Source organism: Mytilus edulis, chromosome 12 (assembly GCF_963676685.1).
Source record: "Mytilus edulis chromosome 12, xbMytEdul2.2, whole genome shotgun sequence".
In the NCBI taxonomy this organism is placed as follows: domain Eukaryota; kingdom Metazoa; phylum Mollusca; class Bivalvia; order Mytilida; family Mytilidae; genus Mytilus; species Mytilus edulis.
Window position 1 is genome coordinate 6,663,998 of NC_092355.1, and position 11,617 is coordinate 6,675,614.

The following is an 11,617-nucleotide window of genomic DNA, read 5'->3' on the forward strand; positions in this document are numbered from 1 at the left end:
ATTTAAGTTTGTAAAATGAAAAATGTATAACTTCTTTTTTTTTTTTAACAATTTCAAGCGGTTTATCATTGTTCATATTGTACTTGTTGTTGCATGTTTATGATTAATAGATCATGCAATATGTAGCGGCCAATCAGTCAGACAATTGACGTACCAATATTCCACTGTTTCTTGCCAATCGATTGGATATACGAATTTGTAGTTGGTTCAAATATTGTTGCATGGTGTGTTTTTTTTGGGTTTCTTTTTGTATATAATTTGTGCAAATATTACCTTGAGTGTGTTTTAATGCTGACAATCCACATTAACTAGTCATAGATTGTTTACTATTCTTCTTTCTCCTATATCACACGTGACTTTCAGCGCTTTCGGGCACTCGGATTTGATTAATGTTACTGGACGATGTATTCTGTAAGTTTGACTTGTTCAATCTGATGTTGAATTTAGTTGTTTTGAATGGTCTGCTTATTTCAGATATAACATATATCAGCTGACTTAGCATTACGCGTCGAAATGATATCAGTTTTTCGTATTACTCATTGAATGTCTCCTACTTATATTTTTCACAAAATAACAAAAATGAAGGATTTGACTGAAACCTTACCAGTGCATTAAAAATATCATAGACAAATAAGAAAAAAAAATTAACCTGGATTTTTTTTTAATTTAAAATTATTGTTTGATTGATAAGTATTACTACAAGCAATGTCAATGTATAAGAATGAACATACAGTAAAAATAGGCACCTTTACAAAAGAATAAGAGTAATTACAAAAATGTTTCATTGTAAACAGAAAAACGTTTTAAGACATTGCAATCTGTTTGCAGAAGAAAAAAAATAGTGAATCGTTACCCCATAAACCACTGTACAATTTGGAATCTGTGTATAATCTCTAAATGTTATCGAAAACAGATCTTCTTTATTGTTGACTTTTTATAAATAAATGCGGTTCCTTCAACCAACATACGTAATAAATCTCAAGACTTTACACCGTTTTTTTAAATTTCATTTAATGAAAGCTAGTTGCCTATAATTAAAATAATAACTAACAGTGTTTCGGGATTTTTTGCTTATACTATTAAAGCATGGGTCCCTTTTCAAAAGTCTCCCGACTATTTTCTTGATTTAGCAAGGTATTCATTGATATTTTTGTTACGTTTATACGCTATGATAGGCACCTGGGTGAAGATTTCACTACATTGTTTGTCTTTTTGTAGAGTGCTCCAATGTTTTCTTATAACCTTACTAAAGTTTTTTACCATTGGATTATATTTAGTAATGAGAGTGAGTGGGACATTCTTTGTCCTATCGGCCTTCAATAAGGTTGTTTTTCTGCTTGTGGTATCTTTAACGTTTCTAATAACATTCTCTGTTTTATTTTTACAATATCCTCTTTCAACTAACTTATCTTGTAAGTTAGTTAAATGTCTATCTAACTCATTGATGTCACTATTATTTCTAATATGACGTATAGATTCACACACTGTAATACTTGTGAATGTGTGTTTCGGATGTGCACTAGTGATTGGTAAATATTGATACGTTTCAGTTTTTTTAATATGTGATTTAACATCAAGGATGTTATTATTATGGAATCTTTCACCTTCGTACACTTCGGTATCTAAATAGGTCATACTAGAACTAGACACCTCAAATGTGAATTTAAGTAGAGGGTCAATTTTGTTCGCTTTGTTAAAGAAATCTTCAACCTGTTTTAATGTGCCTGTAAAGACCATAAAACCGTCATCTCTGTATTGACAGTGTAATTTTATGTTTTCTCTCCATTGGAACTTATCTAAAATATTTATTAATAGTACAGACAGATGTAAATCTGTGCATGTCGGAGAAAATATGCCACCCATAGGCGCTCCTATAATTTGTGTGTATAATTGTCCATTGAATTCAAATTCATTGTTTCTTAGTACTAATTTAACAAATGCCGTTAAATCGTTTTTGTTGGGAATTTTTAAAGTATATTATTGTGCGTCAATTGATTCTAATGCATTGATAATTGTTTCTTATAAGTTATCAATGTTCATATTTGTGTACATGGACGTTACATCATAGGCAATAAGAATGCAATCTTTCTTGACCTCATGTGAGTCAATTCTATTAATGAAGTCTTTTGTATCTTGAATGTAAAAGTTATGCCTCTTCAATAATGGTTTTAAAATTAGATCCAGTAATCTTTCAATGCCTCTCGTGGGAGAGTTACACTTATTGATGATTGGTCGGTAAGGAATGTTTATGTTTCCAACTATTTGACCATTTCGAAATGCCTCATTAATTTATTTCCAGATTGATTTTATGTATTTTTGGAAGAAGGTACATGTGTCCATGTTTTATTCGTTATTACTCTTCAAGAAATTATAAGTTTGTGAATCTATTTTTTTTTTCCTATATAGATTTTCAACAATATCTTTTATAGATTTTACAACAACGTTAGTAGTTGGTTCATTTATTTTCAAGTAATGATTACTGTTAAGGTGACTTGTTCCTGCTTTGATGTAATCGATCTTATTTACAATCACTGTTGTGTTATTTTTATCGGCTTTAGATATATAAATGATATCATTATGTTTAAGTTCTACTAGAGCTTTGCGTTCTAATTTTGACAAATTGTCTCTAAACCGTTTTACCTCCAGTTTTGATATATCTAGTTTTGTGTCAATTAAGTAATTTTCTAGGGCAACATTTCCTCTGGGTGGTATATGCCCCGATTGTAAATATAATGGATGAATATGTTTGTTGTTGTTTTTTCCTGAGTAATGGAATTTACATCTCATTTTTCTAGTTAGCTCGTTAAAATCCATTAATATTTGTTTTCGTATATTATTACGTTTTGGATTAGGGATAAATTTCATTCCCTTTCTTAATAGGAGGATTTCATTATTCGTCAATGACTTTGTTGACAAGTTTAGAACGAATTTTCTACAAGACTCAGCTCGAGTCGCTTTTTTGTTTTTTATTTGGGATCTTAATTTGTCCCGTTTTCTGCATTTTTTCTTTTTATCAGATTTTTTAAACGATCTGTTCGCCATGCTCTCACCAAGAAAATGAGAACATGTCGACCAGACAGATTAAGGGAGGAGTTACCTGTAATGTACATGCGCAAAAGATTACACCTTACCAATAGAAAAAAGGAGAACACACCTAGTAGCTAAATGATTTAATAAATCCAAGATAGTATAAGAAAATGTTCCATAACGATAAAAAATATACACAAAAAGATATTAAAGTTTTGGAAAAAACAGTAAAGCTTGCATTTAACGTTCACTAAAACTAAGTTAAATGTATGTGTCTCACTCACGTAGATATAGACTAATCCAGTAGTGGATAACAAGAAGACGGACGGGTATTAGAGCTAAAAGCTGGTAAATAAATCTCACTACTGGAATAATACTAAACTTAAATTTCCTTTTGAATTTGTCCTTAGGTTTGTATGCACTTTGAGCTGGTTTTCGGTTTAATGTTTCTTTGTAGCGTCTGAGCTTCTCTTTATATTCTTCAATCAGCTCCTCGACAATCTTAAAAAATTCTCGGCGCTCTGTGTAACGCTCTGCCTTCACTAATTCCTCGTCTAACTCTCGCATCTTTGAGTCCAGCTCTTTGGACACTTCTAAAATGTGTTTTGAAATCATCCCTGAGAGTTTAGATAATGCCAGCTGACGTAACTCCAAGTTAATAGAACGTATCTCGTCCTTAACAGCTTCCTTTGTTGGATGCTCTAACATCCTCGGGGTGAATGAAAGTTCAAGCCTAAAGTAAGGTGGAAGTTCACGGGTCCCTTTGGCTAAATTTAGTCCTTCTTGTATAGTATTAAAATTATATTTCACATTACTCAGTCTTCTAAGTTCTTCAACTGTTTTAGCAATAGTTGGACTCTGTTCTACTGGTTTGTTTTCAGTGCTTTGTTCCTCGCTAAAGCTTGGTCGCACCATTTCCTGTTGTGCACTCTGTATTTCTTCGCTACTACTGTCATCAGATTTTTTTGTTGTATCCATTTTGCTAGATTTGTTAGAGAGTTTCAGTTTGAGCATTGACTTCTTCGAATTCATTAGACGTTTTGAAGTATTCTGACACCGATTCACATATACCTATGTGTGTGTGGTGGTCTGTTTAACTTTAAACTGTCAAAGACATTGTTAATTGTATCTGGTATTTCGATTTGGAACTTTTTATGGTTCCTAAACCATCATCGAGAAGGACATAATCTGTCAACGGTGGTATTTTTCTTTGGTACGTATGGATCTCTGTGAGAAAATCACTTTGATACACTCGGGAAGGACTCCGGTGTGGCTTCGCCACGTGTTACCAATTATAAATAAATGCGGTTCCTTCAACCAACATACGTAATAAATCTCAAGACTTTACACCATTTTTTTAAATTTCATTTAACGAAAGCTAGTTGCCTATAATTAAAATAATAACTAACAGTGTTTCGGGATTTTTTGCTTATACTATTAAAGCATGGGTCCCTTTTCAAAAGTCTCCCAACTATTTCCTTGATTTAGCAAGGTATTCTTTGATATTTTTGTTACGTTTATACGCTATGATAGGCACCTGGGTGAAGATTTCACTACATTGTTTGTCTTTTTGTAGAGTGCTCCAATGTTTTTTTATAACCTTACTAAGGTTTTTTACCATTGGATTATATTTAGTAATGAGAGAGTGTGGGACATTATTTGTCCTATCGGCCTTCAATAAGGTTGTTTTTCTGCTTGTGGTATCTTTAACGTTTCTAATAACATTCTCTGTTTTATTTTTACAATATCCTCTTTCAACTAACTTATCTTGTAAGTTAGTTAAATGTCTATCTAACTCATTGATGTCACTATTATTTCTAATATGACGTATAGATTCACACACTGTAATACTTGTGAATGTGTGTTTCGGATGTGCACTAGTGATTGGTAAATATTGATACGTTTCAGTTTTTTTAATATGTGATTTAACATCAAGGATGTTATTATTATGGAATGTGTTTGACCTTTTTATTTTGTCATTTGATTGGGGACTTCCGGCTTTGAATTTTTTACAGAGTTGTTTTTTTTTTTTTTTTGTTACTGTAAAATAATTGTTTCTCGTGGGTATCAATTGTCGTGCACTGAGAAAAACTTTGGTGAATATTTGATTTGATGGGTTTGTCAATCTCTTCATACAAAGCCTAATAAAATATGTTCTTTGTTAAACATTTGAATTCATGGTTCACTACTAAACCCATGAAAAATTTCATCCAACGAATGATAATGAGTCCACAGTAATTTACTTTTTGCAATTGTCTTCAGCTTTTTTTCTTTGTTTCTGGTATTGCATGTTTGCTACATAGATTGTTTATGCTTAACTTAAGGTCAAGGATCAGTAAATAAACTAGTCCATAGATTTTTTTTAAATTTAGAATTCTATTAGATATTGAAAATATACATCAGAAAATGTAAAAAAAAGCATATGTCACCGACTTCGTTTTCAAGAAAAATCCAGTTTTAAAATGGTCCCAGAGGGTACTAAATTACATTGAATATATAGGGTAAATCTATATTTTCCTTCTACAATTTTCGGTTTCTGGTATAAGTCACGAGAACCGCTCCATAGAATTTTTTTTTAAATCAGTACTTTTTTCTTCTTTGTCTTACGAATTAGATGATATTAAAAAAAAACATGGTCACCGACTTCGTTTTCCCTGTAGAAGAGACGCAAACACAACATTTTTGCAAAAAAAACCATCAAAATTCGTGACGTCGTAATTTTCATTACATAACGTCAAGTTATCATGCTTATAATTTCCAACGTTCTTCGTGTTGATTATGCACGATGATTATGTGTTTCGTATTGATAGATTCTTTTTATCATAAGAGTCTGGATAATTATCTTAAATTTTTATTTAGTATTACCAATATTCTTTATTCTTTATATTTTAGCACCCCATTATACATTTTTTTTCTTTTTTGCATTTTATTCTGCAATTTTTGCCCATTATTCTGTATTCCGGAAACCCCTCTTTTATGGAACATGTTAAAAAGAAATTATACGTTGGAAAAAAATATGGTACATGTATGTTCATTATTAATATACATACCTAAAACAATTACTAATTCAGACAAAAATAAGTTGTAAGTACATGAACGCAAAAATGGTAAAAAATTAAAAATAGAAATCATCAGGGTTAGCCTACTAAACTAAGATATAATTGAAGCTATATTTTTTTATGCCCCCTTCAACTACCCCTGTACGTCTGACCGCCCGTCCTTCCGTCCGTCCGCCCCCTTTATAGTTATTCCGCAAAACATCTACAGTTTGAATCATGGAACGTACTTTGCTGTCTGTTTGCATGTGGTCAAGGTTTTGATCTTTTTTAATATTTGCTCTAATGAGAGACAGTTGAACTTTGTCATTTTTGGGTAACGAATTCATAAATCTCTTAGACTATCTTGTAAGTCATCTGTTTACACTTTTTATCCGTTCCGATAATGATTTGGCCACTTTTGAAAAAAAAACGGATATTTTAGCAGCGGAACATGTAATAGCTTGTGTTTTGGTACTTTATCAGTACAGAACGTGATTTGTCCATATACTGCTGCTTAATATCGCATATATAAACAAACATTATATCAATGATTCTACAAATTCTTGAAAGAGTGTCGTGTAGTTATTAATACATCTTCAAGTTAACAAGTAAAACACGCAGACAAACTGTCATCTTTGTTATAATCTTTTTGTTCTGTATCAAATTTATTGTATACAAGTCTACAAAAACGTTTTAAAAAGTTTACTAAATGGTTATTGTTCCATAAGTGTACATATGTATGCTCGAAGTATATATAGAATCAGTACATGATACGCAACATGCGACAAATAAAGTGGGGTAGTAATGACAGGAAACTAAATTAAACTAAGGCTTTGATGGATGTAAACTTTAATAAAACTGGAAGTTACATAAGGGGAACAGGAAAATTAAAATATATTGCATCACTTACAACAACCTTTAAATTGACCAGTGATTTTTTATTCATTACTGACCAGTAACACCGAGATAATCCAACGATTTGTAAGGGTCCATATGAAGTGTGTACCTAAATTTTCTTTATCTTTTAATAATTATTTTATTTTCCGTTGTTATTCTTTATAATTTTGCAAACTTTTTTGTTCAATTTTTGACATTCGCCAGTATCCGTTATTCTGCAACTCCCTTTGAGATCTAATTATATGTGACAATAAATTAATGTGCTTCTCTCTCTGAATTTCGCTTTCTCTCAAGACATTGCACGGTCTTTGTAGTACAGTGTATTTTCCAGAAAATACATCGTGTAAAAACAAATATACGGAGGTTGAGATATGACCTAAAAACAGATGTACATATTTATGTTTAATATGCCTACAAAAATATCCCCCCCCCCCAAAAAAACCGAAAAAAAAACCAAGAAAAAAATAATCGCACACAGGCTGAGACATGACTGGTAATATTGTGTTTTGTTATTTAGTCAATCTACACAAATGAGGGGACCTTAAACGGGACTCCGGGATCGGGTGTTTTTAAGCACAGGATTTCGGGATTGATCCTTTCTGGATCCGGCTATTCTTTTTTCGAATTTCGGAATGGCGGGATTGAAATTTCTATAAACTCAGAACCTCGGGATTTCATGTTTTAAAGTCCGAGATTTCGGGATCATGAAACCCCCCTCCCCCCTCCGACAAATGCATATCATACGATGTCTTTTCCTTTTTAATTTTCGTTTGGTCTTGCGTTGTTGTCTGGTTGCTGTCTTATTGAAGTACTGACTACTTACGGGATTTACATTGAACTTCAGGTACTGAAAGTCTGTGACACTGTGCATATTTTTCAGTCGGTATATATAGTAGTACTATGATATAGAGGTGATCGATATAATCTCGTTCTCAACCTTCAAGTTTTCTGAGTGAAATAGAATTGACAACAGTTCTATAGTATATTTGAGATGCTACTTTCAGCTAGGGTACATTTTTTTTATTCGGTTAATTTTTACCCAAATATATATATAATAATTCCTTTGAGAAGACAACCATACGAATCAATACTATTAGGATACTAAGCCATGATCAGCCATGTATAAATCTTCAAACCATATACTATTTATACATGTATCTATTTAAAGATTTGTGTTCTATTTTTAACATCGAAATTGCGGACGTGAAAGAAAACACCATTTTTTTACAACAACAAAAAAACAACGTTCGAATACAAAATGTATCGATGGATTAATGATCGTGAAACATCATTTTTGTTTATTTTTAATTTGTTATAGTCTAAAAACTGTGTATGAATATTAAACTATTGTTCCAGCCGTGAACAAGGTTAATTAATTTAAGTGTATTATAGTTTAGTGCCATCTATGACTGAGTGAACGTGAGCAGCGGCGAATTTATGACCAGTATTAGTTTATGTGGTTCATTTCCTTTTCTCTAATTTGAAAATATTTTTACATGTTCCGACTGGTGTGATAATTTTCAAAATATGGGATAAATATCGTACAATACTAAGTTTTTGAATCTTTAGTATTATTAATGTCCCAAACTTGCACCCCTTCTGCTTATTTTCTGCTAGACGATGTCTTTTCCCAGTGAATATAGGGTTTTTACAAGGACAGTTTTGACATACAACATAAAGAATACTTCCGAGACCACACTGTTTTTTCTCATCACAATTATGTAGAAATAGTAGTGAGCAACAGTTTTCACACTTGTTTTAACATGTTTAACTGGTCGGCAGATATACAAACTCTACCACCCTACGTCCTGATTTTCATTTTGAAGATCGTCTTCAGGACTGTTTTCATATTCATTTTCAATTTTTAATTTTAGAAAAACAAGTTCATTCTCATAGAAGTTGCATACTTTCCGTCAAAATCGTTGACGTTGTCTCATCGAAAAGTCGCCGGGTGCAAATTTTACATTGCAAAATCTGGTCAAAGGGACGTAATTCGTACAAAACGTCGCAATATTTCGCGGAATCCGCTAGACGGCGTTCATTTACTGTTACTTGACCTTAAGTAGCCAATTTAAGTTTGTAAATGAAAAATGTATAACTTCTTTTTTTTTTTTAACAATTTCAAGCGGTTTATCATTGTTCATATTGTACTTGTTGTTGCATGTTTATGATTAATAGATCATGCAATATGTAGCGGCCAATCAGTCAGACAATTGACGTACCAATATTCCACTGTTTCTTGCAAATCGATTGGATATACGAATTTGTAGTTGGTTCAAATATTGTTGCATGGTGTGTTTTTTTTGGGTTTCTTTTTGTATATAATTTGTGCAAATATTACCTTCAGTGTGTTTTAATGCTGACAATCCACATTAACTAGTCGTAGATTGTTTACTATTCTTCTTTCTCCTATATCACACGTGACTTTCAGCGCTTTCGGGCACTCGGATTTGATTAATGTTACTGGACGATGTATTCTGTAAGTTTGACTTGTTCAATCTGATGTTGAATTTAGTTGTTTTGAATGGTCTGCTTATTTCAGATATAACATATATCAGCTGACTTAGCATTACACGTCGAAATGATATCAGTTTTTCGTATTACTCATTGAATGTCTCCTACTTATATTTTTCACAAAATAACAAAAATGAAGGATTTGACTGAAACCTTACCAGTGCATTAAAAATATCATAGACAAATAAGAAAAAAAAATTAACCTGGATTTTTTTTTAATTTAAAATTATTGTTTGATTGATAAGTATTACTACAAGCAATGTCAATGTATAAGAATGAACATACAGTAAAAATAGGCACCTTTACAAAAGAATAAGAGTAAATACAAAAATGTTTCATTGTAAACAGAAAAACGTTTTAAGACATTGCAATCTGTTTGCAGAAGAAAAAAAATAGTGAATCGTTACCCCATAAACCACTGTACAATTTGGAATCTGTGTACAAAATCTAAATGTTATCGAAAACAGATCTTCTTTATTGTTGACTAACTGGTGGAAATTGCTGGTATTGTCGGTATCTGAAAGAGATGAAATTTGTGGCATTATCTATAACATAATTCCAATATATATTTGTTGTTGCTAATCAAATTTTGTGTTGCTATGCTCAATACAGAACTTTTTGAAATGAGTTCGCTGCATTGAAGACCTGTTGGTGACTTTCTGCTGTTGTTTGTTCTATGGTAGGGTTGTTGTCTCTTTGACACATCCCCCCATTTTTATTCTCAATTGTATTGATGACAAAGATAGAATAAGGCAACATCAGGAGCAAAATCTTAAGCAGAATCTAAATCATACTTCAGACGGAAACAAATTTACTAGTTTTAGAGCCGTTGGTAGTCAATATTGCTGTTGCTACGGGGTTTTTTACCATCTGGTGTAATGGACTTTTCATTTTTAGTTACAATGTCGTTTTATACAAACAATATTATTCCGAATTAATCTAAATAAATCATTTTGATATAGGAAAATTCTGATATTTAATAATATCCGTTGCTAGGCAACCGTCCCTTCACCAGAGCACAATAGAGTAGTTTATTAATCTTTGTTTCCCAATTGTTTGACAAATTTTATCTTTAAATATCACCTTGTCCCTTCAGAAAATTTTAACCATTTACAATGTATCGAAATGTTATCAAAAGCTAAACAAAATAGGATTTACATTTTTAAATGTTTTAACCTATCTACGTCTTTACTTTTTTTTTTTTGATGCACCAACAGAGTTATGTGTGGAAAAATCGACACTAAGTAAAGTTTCACTGTCTTTATCACCAATAGCCTGTCTGATACGATGTTCTGTTGTCTCCATCACCAATGGCATGACTGATACGATGTTCTGTTGTCTCAATCACCAACAGCCTGACTGATACGATGTTTTGTTGTCTCCATCACCAATAGCCTGACTGATACGATGTTCTGTTGCCTCCATCACCAATAGCCTGACTGATACGATGTCTGTTGTCTCCTTCTCAAACAGCCTGATTGATACGATGTTCTGTTGTCTCCACCACCAATAGCCTGACTGATACGATGTTCTGTTGTCTCCATCACCAAAAGCCTGACTGATACGATGTTCTGTTAACGTTGTCTCCATCACCAATAGCCTGACTGATACGATGTTCTGTTGTCTCAATCACCAACAGCCTGACTGATACGATGTTCTGTTGTCTACATCACCAATAGCCTGACTGATACGATGTTCTGTTGTCTCCATCACCAATAGCCTGACTGATACGATGTTCTGGTGTCTCCATCACCAATAGCCTGACTGCTACGATGTTCTGTTGTCTCCATCACCAATAGCCTGACTGATACGACATTCTGTTGTCTCCATCACCAATAGCCTGACTGATACGATGTTCTGTTGTCTCCATCACCAATAGCCTGACTGATACGATGTTATGTTGTCTCCATCACCAATAGCCTGACTGATACGATGTTCTGTTGTCTCCATCACCAATAGCCTGACTGATACGATGTTCTGTTGTCTACATCACCAATAGCCTGACTGATACGATGTTCTGTTGTCTCCATCACCAATAGCCTGACTGATACGATGTTCTGTTGTCTCCATCACTTATAGCCGGACTGCTACGATGTTCTGTTGTCTCCATCACCAATAGCCTGACTGATACGATGTTCTGT